This window comes from Heterocephalus glaber, unplaced genomic scaffold (assembly GCF_053883595.1).
Source record: "Heterocephalus glaber isolate CG9 unplaced genomic scaffold, H.glaber_assembly_v1.0 deba00000936, whole genome shotgun sequence".
NCBI classification, from domain to species: Eukaryota; Metazoa; Chordata; class Mammalia; order Rodentia; family Bathyergidae; genus Heterocephalus; species Heterocephalus glaber.
The window spans coordinates 4018226-4031009 of record NW_028258172.1 but is presented as its reverse complement, the minus strand read 5'-3'; the positions used below and the strand labels follow the sequence as shown (position 1 = coordinate 4031009).

The following is a 12784-nucleotide window of genomic DNA, read 5'->3' as shown; positions in this document are numbered from 1 at the left end:
TACTTGAATTCAGTATCAGTACTGTGATGTCCAATAACGAAACTCCAATACTTCCCCGTTTGCTTTTCCTATAGATTAGAATCCATTACCAGCATGGAGATGACACTCTGCGAAAGACATTTTTAGCGTGATTGCTATATATATGTAGGCTAAAAAATTATAGATTAGTGGATTAATTAATTAATTAAATTTCATTGTATTGTAATTTGGACCCCACTCTTTCAGAATTTGTGATAATTCAGAAAGGGACTGAGATTATCTTCAGTAATATTTTTGCATTAAGAGATTGCTAATAAAATTACTAAACAAAATAGAGAGAATGTTGAAACTATTTAAAAGCACCTTTAAGTATTTTATATATTTTCATTTTATTAAAAAATAAACATTTCATAACAAAATAAAGTAATAAGAGCTAATACACTCTATATCTTTATCTTCAAAGTAGTTCAAGTACAAGACATAGACCAAAAAGATTCTTACAAAGAATAAACAATAAAATAATAACACAAAACTTTATTTTTGATGGACTAGATAAATTAAAAGTATAAATGAAACAAATTAACATATAGATTAAAATATTTTTGAAACAATTCAATAGTTAATTTGGGAAAGTATTTGAACCCTTCTTTTAATGTAATACAAATGCTTCTTGAATTATGATCAGGTTATGTTCCAATAAACTCATCATAAATTGAAAATATCATAATTCAAAAATGCATTTAATACACTTAACCTACCAAACATCATAGCTTAACAACACAGCTCATTGTAAACTATTGGTTGTTTTCCCTTATGATCACATGGCTGACAGGGAGCTATGCCTCATCACAGCTGTGCAGTACTGATAGAAAGTTTTAAACATATTACTAGCCTCTGAAAATATCAAAATTAAAAGTACAGTTTCTACCCAATGCACATTCCTTTTGCACCATTTTATTGGCTTTTTTTTGGGTACCAGGGATCAAACTTGGGTCCTTGCGCTTGCGAGGCAGGTGGTGGAACGACTGAGCTAAGTCCCTAGCCCTTTTGCACCATTTCAAAGTTGCAAAATCACAAGAGAAACCATAGTAAGTCAGAGACCATCTGTAATTGCAGTATGTTTTGTTAGGATTTTCTATATGCAAACATCAATTTATTATGGTTGACTAAAACCCACAAGGTGGCACATGCCTGTAATCTCAGCACTCTGGAGGCTGAGGCAGGAGGATTGCAGCAAGTTCGAGGCCAGCCTGGGCTAATATTGAGCCTGAACTATGTAGGCCAGCCTGAACTATGTAGCAAGGCTTTGTCTTAAAAACAAACAAACAAACAAACAAACAAACAAAAAACAGCAGACCATTAGTCATGTCATTCATTCAACACAGCAAAGAATTGTAAGAAATGAACTAAAATGAGTTTTGCAAAGGTTTGTATTTGTAGTTTGAACAGGGATTTATATAAGTTGCATCATTAATAACATTTTTTTTAGAGCTGTAACAGGATCCATTTCCAAGACTGACATATCTCTCCTTTATTTTCTGAAAATGGTAGAAATAGTATTAAGGTAGTCTAAAAAGAAAGTTATCATATATTTACTAAACCAAAATTCATGTTGCTTATACAATTTATCAGGAAATAACTTTTAGAGCATATTAATACTCTAACATTGTACATAACAGACCAGTTTGGTATGAAACACATAGACTAAAACAGTTCCTTATTAGACAGTAAAAATTTACAGGATATGACAATACATGAACTTAATTATCTACATCTTCTTAGAAAACATTCTCCCAGGAGATAGAATGATTATTTTAAGTCTGACTTCTATAGCATGCACATTTATAAATTTATTTATATTTAATTTATTAATCTAATATGTAATATAGAAATCTATGTTCACTAAAATGAAATAAATTGCCACCAGCAGTCCTCTCCTCCTTTGCATTTAGCCAAGAGAATAATATGTACAAAAATTAGAAAATCAAGTGGCATAGTTCATGCTACACTGAATTTCCCTTCCTTTCAACAATGCCTATACATCCAAAGTCAAGTTACACTTTTTCTATAAAACCTTCTCAAACAAACCTCAGCCTCCAGTATTCTCCCTTTACTATTAATTCTCTTTGTCTTTATTCTAAGTTTCAATTGTTCAACATGATGTCTTATATATGTATTTTTTCTATTCAAGGATAAGCAATTTAATTCTTGAGACGTGTTGCTATTCTATTTTCAACAACACTCAGGATGGTAGTGGGCACACATACAAGCTAGAAAATAAAAGCGTGTTGAAAGTCACTGTAAAAATAAAAACAAACAAAAATCTTCATTCCAGAGTTCACTGGACAAGTGTCTTCACAGGACCTGCAAAATGAACTATCAATATTATCTTTATGACACCTTGGTAAATGCTCTTTTGTATGAGGCAAGCATCTGGTCAAAGTAATTGCAATAGAATTCTATTAGATTCAGATCACTTCCAGGTTCTGAAATATGTGACAATAAACAGCAAGGATTCATATGATAATTATTATTTCAAATAATTCAGACTTTAATTCATCAAGAGCTTTTTCAAACCAAAACACCTCTAACTTTAAAATCTAGCAACTTGAAGCATGTCAGCTTGTCAGAGCATCAAACAAACAATACACACTGAAGCCCAAGATTATTTTCCAGGGGCAGCAGAGTTATATCGCGCTTTACACTGTACCCAAGGGAACCTCCACGAAATCTGTCAAGGTAAAACCTTTTATTCAAAACTACTAGAATTGGCAGTTCTAGTAGATTCATTAAAGTTAATCACAAATGGCATCTATATCCTTTTTAAAAATCTTTAAAGGGATTTACAAAAACTAAATTTATTTTTCCCATTATTGTACTTCTTTTTCATCACTTCCTTTTGAATAAAGAAACCTGAAAATGGCTTAAAAACCACTAGGGAAAGAAGGGAGCCAAATAAAGTAAGGAACCCATCCTCTATTGTCTCCTCACAGAAGTACCTTGCAATCAAAATTACTACTATTTGAAATTCAAAGTGAACTGTAATTTTGTTCAACCATCTGCTTTTGAAGAAAGTATCTCACTCCTCAAGTATTTTTAATTTTCAAAAATGTAGCTCACAACTTTAGATACTTATCTAAACTTTACCTTGTCCAAAATGTCATTGTTTTTGTGAAGTGAATATTTCCAACTGCAGATTACCTCAATAAACAGATAGATCACAAGCCAGTCTCATTTTTATTAGGAACATTTTAGGTTTTATCAACGTGTTTTGCAATGAAAAATGAAAAAGTAGTATGTCATTATTCTGGATGAAAAAGAAGTACATCAATTTGAATGAAGAGTATAGTTTGTAAAACCTGTTACCAATGATCCACTCTGCCTATGTCTCAAGTTTGACAGCACTTTGAAAAGTCAAGTAGAGTGTGTGCTGCTACTTTGGTTTATTATTATTACCATGATTATGATTATTATCATCATTATTTGATATAATTACTGTCTTCCCACTATTGCATGCTAAAAGTCAAAAGCAAGGCACAAGGCTTTCAGAAGCTTTTGGCACAAGAGTAAAAAGAACACTGAAAAGTAAGAGGTCGCTGTAACTATCTGTTCAAGCCTTTATAAAGAAGCAACAGCAGCCCAGAGAATGGGCTCTTCAGAAGCACGAAGTCAGGCTAAGCCTCTTGAGAGCAAAAGCCAGATGCAAAACCAGAACCAGAGAGAGGAGAAAGGAGTGAGCATGGCACTGGGAGAGACTGTCTTGGAATCAGGGACCCAGCTGCGAGACTTGAGTTGTCAACATCTGTGGCATCTACAAATTAAAACCAGGCCTTTAGCACAGACCCTACATTCCCAGACACAGTAGTTAAGGTCAGAAAGTGATGGTTTTGAGAAGCAAAACTACCTGGAATTAGCTCCGAGCAAATGTAGGTGAGGCGTCAGAAGCTTCTGGAGGAGAAAGCAGTATTTCGCTAGCCTCCCGGGGCCCCAGAAGCCGGAAAGGCGCTCTAGCACTGGACGAGTGCAGTGCCACTACTCACCCCCTAATCTCCTAAGGTCACCGTCGTCGTCCAGCTCTGTTCGAAGCAGCCCCAGCAGGGGAGGAGCCCCTCCCCCGCCCGTCGCCGCGGCCGGGCTTGGCGGGCAAGGGAGGTGGCTGCGCAGGTGTCCAAGAGACAGGGCCAGAGAGGAGCTGGATGTAAGGGAGAAGCCTGGTGCCTTGACTCCCTGGAGCCGCCAACTTCACCACTATTGCCGTGGAAGGATGAGAGGAGGGAAGGGGAGGGGGAGGCCCTTGTCCAGCAGCCGGGACCTTCCCCTTGTAGTAGGCCCGAGCCTCTGGCGGGACCGCCACCCCCAGTCTCCTCAGTGAAGCGACCCCTAGGCCTGATTCCCGTCCCTCAGCCCCCGCGGACATAGAACAGAGGCGACTCCCTCTGGGGGCCGCAGTCGCAGCTGCATCTTCGTGCACCTCCTCCTCTGGCGCCGCAGCCTACACACACAACCCTGGCTCCTTATCTCTGCTGAGCCCAACAGCCGTTGCCTAGCAACCGTGCGCATGCGCCCCACCCCCGCCGGCGACCGCTGCCACCACTGGCGCCGCTGTAGGAGCTCTGACCAGCAAGTCCACAACCTAGAAAAGTGAGCAAAACCCCACTTCCTAGAGTTTAGATGGAGTGACTTCACTGTTAGTATGGGATGGGAAGAGGATAAGAACCTATTTATTTTTCTGCCTTTAGTCTTGCTCCTCCAATCCATCTTTTACAAGGGTTGCCAGAGGGGTATTCTAAATAACCTGCCTGACCATGTAATTCGTCTGCATAATTCCGATGGTTAAGGGACAGCCCCCTTAACAGGGCCTAGCAGGTCTTGACTACTGCAACAGCATCCTTTCTAGTCTCCCTGCCTTTAAACTTTAGACATTTGTCTCTGCCATTTGTTCTCATACTTCTACCAAAGTGATCTTTGGAAAAGATGCATGGACTCCCACTTCCTCAGGCTTAGAGACTGGGCTTTGAAGTTAGAGCCAAAGTTGAATTTCTGCTCCACCACTGAGTAGCTGTTTCCTGTGAGCTAGGATACTTAACCTCCAAGAATCTGCTTCCTCATCTCTAAAATGAGGATAATTATAGTACTTACAGAATAGTTATGAAGAGTATATGAGAAAATGTGTGTAAAGCACTTAGTATGCATAACTTACTCTGGCAGACTAAGTACTCAGTAAAAAATTAGCTATTTTTCAAGAATTTATCATTGCCTCTGACACAGGAGAAACAACATACAAAGTCTCTAGCTTAATATTCAAAGACCCTAAGATCTTACCTTTATTTTTGTAGTACTAGCTCCTTCTACTCCCCTTTAGTAATTCAGCCATGTACCACTCCTTGCAATTTTTGAGTTACTAACACCACAAAATGCTTAAATATATTTCTCCAAGTTTCACCTGGGTAAGAAATCTATATAAAAAAGAAATCTGTATGAATACTCCAATTAATGAACATGAAAATACCCAGTGATCCTTCCAAAACTACACATTAATTCGAAAATATTGACTGAGAATTGGTATGTAGGCAGTGACTATATGAAAAAATTGTGTGATTTTTCTGGGGGTTTACTTGCTTGATCTTTTTAAAATCAGTGTGGAGCTTCTGTAATGTGTAGTAATATGTCACTGATTTTAAACAATACAATGCACAAGCATATTTAAAAAATATTCCCTACTGGATATTTACTTAATAAAAGATTTAAACATTTTAGGAAGAATAAAAATAACTGTATGACATGTAAGAACTCAGAAAAAAAGTGCTAATGAACCACTAGTAGAGAGCACAAATGAACTATAAGACTAAATTAAAATTTGTCATGACCAGACAGCCAGAAAATATTAAAGAAAGAGAGGAACAATTGGAAAGTTAAAGAAAAGTGAATCACTGTAGGATTAATTAAATAGAAATATCAAATGGAAATAAGCAAGGAAGTATATTCAGTGGGAAAGACAGTCACATAGGGAATGTGTATTGAAACTGTGAAAGTGACAATGAGCTTGGATAGACTTCTCATACAGCTCATGCCTTTCCTTCCATATAACAGAAATATGCCTTTCAGGTTCAAAAGACGACACTTCCCTAGTGTTCAGCCTTTTCCAATGACCATCAATTTACAGGAACAGATATTTAACAGAATTTGCTCATATATTCTTAAGTCTATATTTAGTCATGAAAATGTGTATTCTCTGTTCAGTTGTTTTACATACTTATGTTCTTTATAGTGAAATACAGGAATAAATATATAAACTGATGCTTTAATCTAATCTTCTTTGTTTCTTTCTAGATACAGAACTATGTTACTGCTGTACTTAACCTCATTCAGTATTTTTTCCTGGGGTTTCATGATACAATCTGAGCTTCTTTGCTCTCGTAAATGTATCTTCCTCTGTTAAAACTGTTACTGGTCACTTAGGTTCATAAGCACCCATTCTTTTACTCACTGATGACCAAAGCAAGGGATGCCATTTATTTTTGGTATAAAGGAAAAAGATTTATTCAAACCTCTCTCTGAAAAGATGGAGGGGCCCATTTGTCTCAAATCACCATCTCATCATGTACAGATGAGATGGGGGGAGGGTAATACAGATCTCCACACTTCCTTTATCACTTCCAGCCATCTTCAGCTCATTGTTCCCTTTCTTGTGGAAAGGAAACTGGGCTCCTGCCTGCTGGAGCAAGTATCTGTATATTATGCCCATTCATCGCAACTGAGGACAGGTGGGGGTAGTTATTTATGCCCTAGGTCTGAGAAAGTTTGGAGAAGCCACTTGTCTCTAAAGGAAAAATATCTTTTAAAGTTCCATTTTGCAGTACTGGTTACAACTCTTATTATGTTGGTGAAGTAAATATTCCTACCCATAAATGGACCTATCCATATGAATATGACAAAAAGGTGATTTCTGTTGTTGTTGTTGTTGTTGTTGTTGAACAAGCACAAAATAGTACAGGCATATAGGTTGTCCTCAAGAGACTGCAAATTCAGAATAAGAATCTATACAACTTATACAGTAAAGCAGATACAAAGTTAACTTGGGAACAGAGGTAGCTATTTGTTTAGGTAAGTGAATTCTAACAGAATAATAAAACTCTTACCTGCAGAAAGACACATCCAGTCTTCCTGGAAGTTAAATGGTTACCCTTTGAGATGGGATCCTACATTATCTTCAAAGGTAGATATTTACATTTCAAGGGGGAATATGACTTCTGACCTTGTAAAACTGGAGTATGAGACTTTTTTTTTCCATTAAGTTTATTGGTACATTTAGGGTATACAATACAGTTACATTCGTTATTGGGATCTTGCACCTTTACATGATGTATTTTGGTTATTTTTTCCCCATTCCCCTGCCCTCCCTTCACGCCCTCCAAGCTTGCCTATTTACAAAGACTTTGTTTCCATTTTTTTCCCTTTCTCATATTTTTCCTTTTCCCTTTTTTCCTTTCCCCTACCCATCCCACTTCTCCTACTCCTTTACGTCTTTTTCTTCCTATTTCACATTATCAATTATACCATATGAACCTTATTTACACTTTTAGTTTTTCACACCAGAGAAATTATTTGGTATTTACACGTGTGTCCTATTTACTTGACTTAAGAGTATGGCCTCAGTGTGCATCCACTTAGCTATAAGTGTCTCTAGTTTCTCGTTCTTTATAGCTGAGTAGTACTTCATTTTGTCTTTTTTTATTTTTTATTTTTTGTATTAAATTCTTTTATTGGTACATTGTAGGTATACAACACAATTACATTTCTCATTGGGAATTGTACCTTTACATAATGCATCTTGGTTCGTATTTTTTCCCCATTCCTAGCCCTCCCTTCACACCCTCCACCCTTCCCTATTTACAAAGACTTTATTTCCATTTTTTCCATTTCTCATCATTTTTTCCTTTCCCTTCTTTCCTTTACCCTGCCCCTCCCACTACCCCTACCCCTTTGGACCTTTTCTTCCTATTTTACATTATCGATTATTCATTCTAATCATTGGTACATTTTAGGTATACAATATAATGACATTCATCATTGGAAATTTGCACCTTTACATAGTCTCTCTTGGTTCTTATTTTTCACCCTTGCCCACCCTTCCCTTCAACCCCTCCAGTCCTCCCTATTTACAAAGATTTTGTTCCTATTTTTCCATTTTCTCATATTAATCCCATTCCCTTCTATCCTTTCCCCTAGCCCTCCCACTTCCTTCCCCTTTGCCCCTTTTCTTGCTATTTCCCATTACCTATTATACATTTAGTCCTTATTTACACTTTCAGTTTCTCACACCAGAGAAACTATTCGGTATTTACATATGTGTGTCCTATTTATTTCACTTAAGAGTATTGCCTCAATGTGCATCCACTTAGCTATAAATGTCTCTAATTTATCATTTTTTATGGCTGAGTACTACTCCATTTTATTAAAAAACCACATTTTCTTTATCTAGTCTTCAGTTGATGGGCATTTGGGCTTTTTCCAAGTTTTAACTATTAGAAACTGCGCTGCTATGAACATGGGTGCACATATATGACTGTGGTATGATTCTTTTAATTCTTTAGGGAAGATCCCCAGCAGTGGAATAGCAGGGTCAAAATGGGACTTCCAGTCCTAGCTCTTTGAGGTATCTCCATACTGATTTCCACAGTGGTTGCACCCGTCTACACTCCCACCAGCAGTGGAGCAGGGTTCCTCTTTCCCCACAGCATCACCAGCATTTGTTATTGGTTGATTTCATGATAGCAGCCATTCTTTCTGGAGTGAAGTGGAATCTCAGCGTTGTTTTCATTTGCATCTCTCGAACGACCAATGATGTTGAACATTTTTTCATGTATTTATTTGCTATTTCCACTTCTTTGTCTGAGAAATGTCTGTTCATTTCAGATGCCCATTTTTGGATTGGGTCTTTAAATTTGGGAGGTCTGATCTTTTTAAATTCTTTATAGATTCGAGATAGTAGACCTTTGTCTGAGGAAGAGCAGGTGAAGATTTTTTCCCACATTGTGGGTTGTCTCTTCACACTGTTGGTGGTTTCTCTTGCTTTGCAGAAGCTTTTTAATAAGAAGAGATCCCACTTGTTAATTGTTTGTGCTAGCTCATGGGCAACTGAGGTTTTGTTCATAAAATCTTTTCCTACACCGATGTCTTCAAGGGTTTTATCTAACCTCTGTTCCAACTGGTTCAGAGTTTCTATTTTAATATTTAGATCTTGAATCCATTTTAATTTTAGTTTAGTGTATGGTGAGACATATCAGTCTAGTTTTAATCTTTGGCAAGTTGAAGCCCAATTTTTCCAGCACCAGTTATTAAAGAGGCTATCTTTCCTCCAGTGAGGGTGTTTGGCTCCTTTGTCGAAGATGAGACAGCTGAGTGTGTCTGGTGTTGTTTCTGCATCTTCTAATCTGTTCCACTGGTGCTCAAGTCTGTTTCTTTGCCAGTACCATGCTTTTTTTTTTATCACAGTAGCTTTGTAGTATAGTTGCAGGTTGGGGATTGTGTTACCCCCTGCCATGTCTCTGTTACCTAGAATTGCTTTTGCTAGTCTGGATCTCTTCTTGCTCCAAATGAATGTTTGGATTGTTTTCTCAAGGTCTATGAAGTATGCTGCTGGGGTCTCAATTGGAATTGCATTAAATCTATATAGCAGTTTTGGAAGTATGGCCATTTTCACTCTATTAATCCTTCCTACCCAGGAGCAGGGGATGTCTGTCCATTTTCTGATATCATCTTCAATCTCTCTTTTCAGAGTGCCATAGTTTTCAGAGAAGAGGTCTTTGATTTATTTCATTAGGTTGATTCCTAGGTATTTCAGTTTTTTGGATGCTATTGTGAAAGGAATTATTTGCCCTATTTCTCCCTCAGTGAGTCTGTCATTGGTGTAGAGGAAAGCTATTGATTTTTGTGTGTTGATCTTGTAACCAGCTACTTGACTCAATTTGGTTATTAAGTCTAGAAGACTTTTGGTGGAGTTCTTGGGGTCTTCTATATAGAGTATCATGTCATCTGCCAATAATGACAATTTGACTTCTTCATTTCCTATCTTTATTCCTTTTATTTCTTTCTCTTGTCTAATTGCCGTGGCTAATGTTTCCAGAACTATATTGAACAAGAGTGGTGATAGTGGACATCCTTGTCTTGTTCCTGATTTGAGTGTGAAGGATTTCAGTTTTTGTCCATTTAGTATGATATTGGCTGTTGGTTTTTCATAGATGGCTTCTATCAGTTTGAGGTAGAGACCATCTATTCCAATTTTTTGTAGGGTTTTTATCATAAATGCATGTTGGATTTTGTCAAATGCTTTTTCTGCGTCTATGGAGATAATCACATGGTTTTTGTCCTTGGCTCTATTGATATAGTGTATTACATTAATTGATTTTCGTATATTGAACCATCCCTGCATCCCTGGTAGAATCCCACTTGATCAGGGTGTATGATCTTCTTGATGACCTTCTGCATTCTGTTTGCCAGTATCTTATTAAGGATTTTTGCATCTATGTTCATTAGTGAGATTAGCCTATAGTTCTCATTTTCAGTTGGGTCTTTCTCTGCTTTGGGGATCAAGGTGATGCTTGCTTCCAGGAATAAATTTGAGAGTATTGCTTCCCTTTCATTTTCATTGAAGAGTTTAAACAGTAGTGGCAGCAGTTCCTCTCTAAATGTCTTGTAGAATTCAGCAGTGAAGCCATCAGGGCCTGGGCTTTTCTTAGTTGATAAGTTTTTAATTACATTTTCAATTTCATTGGTTGATATTGGGTTGTTCAGAATTTTTAGGTCTTCCTCGTTGAACTTTGGTAATTCATATGTATCTATGAATCTGTCCATTTCTTCTGTGTTGTCCATCTTATTGTCGTATAGGTTCTGGAAGTAGGTATGGAGTATGAGACTTTTGAGATCCTGTCGAGATTTGTCTATGTTCCAAAAACTAGAGAAATAATAAACGTCCATTATGTCCCACAAAGAGAAACTCCGAGAGGCTAAATGGTAGGTATCTTTCTCTTTTATTTGCCTTCATTTACCTTTAGAATTACAAATTAGTAAATTTTTCTAAGACAGAACTCTTCACTGCACAGTAGGTGCCCCTAGTAGACCAAGCAGAAACCTTTCTTAAATAAAAAAAAGTTTCATAGAAGAAACAGAATTCCTCTTGGGTATTGACAGATGCATAGGCAATTGCCAGAAGGGGGTTAGAGTATTCCATGCAAAGGACAAAATAAGTTCAAAAGCCCTGGTGTGGTGAGTGGTGTGTTGTGTTGTGATGTGGTGAGTTAAAATTTAAAAGATTGAATTATACATGTTGTATCTGTATTAGAGTTTGGACAGCATGACAGTGTATTGGACTTGACTATACACAAGTAAATTAGGGATAGATCGTGCAGTGTCTTGTATGCCATTCCAAAGTATTTGGGAAAGTTGTAATGCATCTGATGGCTCATTACAGTTAACGAAAAAAATTTCAGAACACTTGTTAAAGATGATAAGGAAGACTTTATAAAGAGGGGCTACTGTGATAGAATTTTGCAGTAGGGAAAGGAGATTGGGCTTATCCCTGTCTCCAATAGGAACAAGTGAAGATATATAACCAAGGAGCAGGTTGGGCATTAGTGGATGAAAAATTACTAAAAGAAAACATCAAGGATAGGGGGAATCTTTTTGAACTTACTCAACAGGATTTTTTCTAAGGGCTAAGCAGGGGCAAGATATTGAAGATAGACGGTAGGAATCTGATCAGAATTTTCGCTAAGCTGTCTCAGCAAGACACTTGCTAAAATGATGAAGTGGCGAAGGATTGAGACCAAACTCAAAGTCTAATTGAGAAAGCTAAGAGGAGCCTGTTTGGTCAAGTTTGGTCAAGAAGATAATCTTTGTCAAAGGTAGGTACTAATACTTTTTCCAGGGCTGAAACAAGTATTTTTGCAGTGTCCAAGCCCCCAAAGAGCTTACAATCTAATTGATACAAGAAGGTAATATAACAAATAATAAACAAATGAAATGTCTTAACTTGGCAGATAATTTGAGGGGAATGGTATATGACTAGGAATAGATTTTGGATAAAATTTCTGAGAAAGATCCTTGAATTATTTCACCTTGACCTATAATGTAAAGGTCTTCCATAATTGGAATAATTCTTAGAATTCCAGATATTTGAAGTTTGTGTCTCTGTGCCATAGTTTTTCATGTTCCCTGTTCATTGTTTTCATTCCAGCTTCTCTGGAGAAAATCACTCTGACATTTTAATGCAAATTTATATCATCACATATTTAGCTTTTCATCTCAGCACCACCTGGCAATCTTTTTATTTTTTCTTAGTCAGTCCCTCTCCAGGTCTCCATTTTGCTTGACGACTTCATAATCTTCTTCCTACATGTATTATTCAACTGGCGACTTCATTGCCTACCTTACTTAAAATAATTGAAGCTATCAGGAATTTTTTTTCACTGACATTCTACATGTGTTCCTATACACCTTTATCCCTCCTGTTTCATGTAGACTGTAAATTTAAGTATTCCATCTGAGTTTTTGATTCTTGTTTCATACAGTCCCTCAGAGATCTTGCCTTATTATTTTTTCTGTCTCCAGGACCTCTACCTCTCCCAACCTACTGAATCATTTTCCTCAGCATATAGCCACACTCAATGTTCTTTCATTCTTAAAAGAAATTATCTCCTTTATTGCTAGTGCCTCCTCGTTTCCTATTTTCTCATGGTCCCTTACTATCTTTAAGAAATCTCTGTTTTCACAGTCACTAAACACAATCCTGTCTTCTATATCTGAT

General features: G+C 37.1%; 1 long non-coding RNA gene across 3 annotated transcripts in view; it reads right to left on the bottom strand.

Moving 5' to 3' along the window:
- Window positions 1-4520, bottom strand: part of LOC110347170 (uncharacterized) — a 183096-nt gene extending 178576 nt beyond the window's left edge. For 2 of the 3 annotated variants that reach the window (XR_015450118.1, XR_015450119.1), the window contains exons 1-2: window positions 4020-4520; window positions 4-107 (exon numbers count right to left, since the gene is read on the bottom strand). This is a non-coding gene — a long non-coding RNA (uncharacterized LOC110347170). The remainder of the gene's footprint in view (window positions 1-3; window positions 108-4019) is intronic. The other variant, XR_015450117.1, reaches the window with a different exon arrangement.
- Between the last annotated feature and the right edge of the window lie 8264 nt (window positions 4521-12784).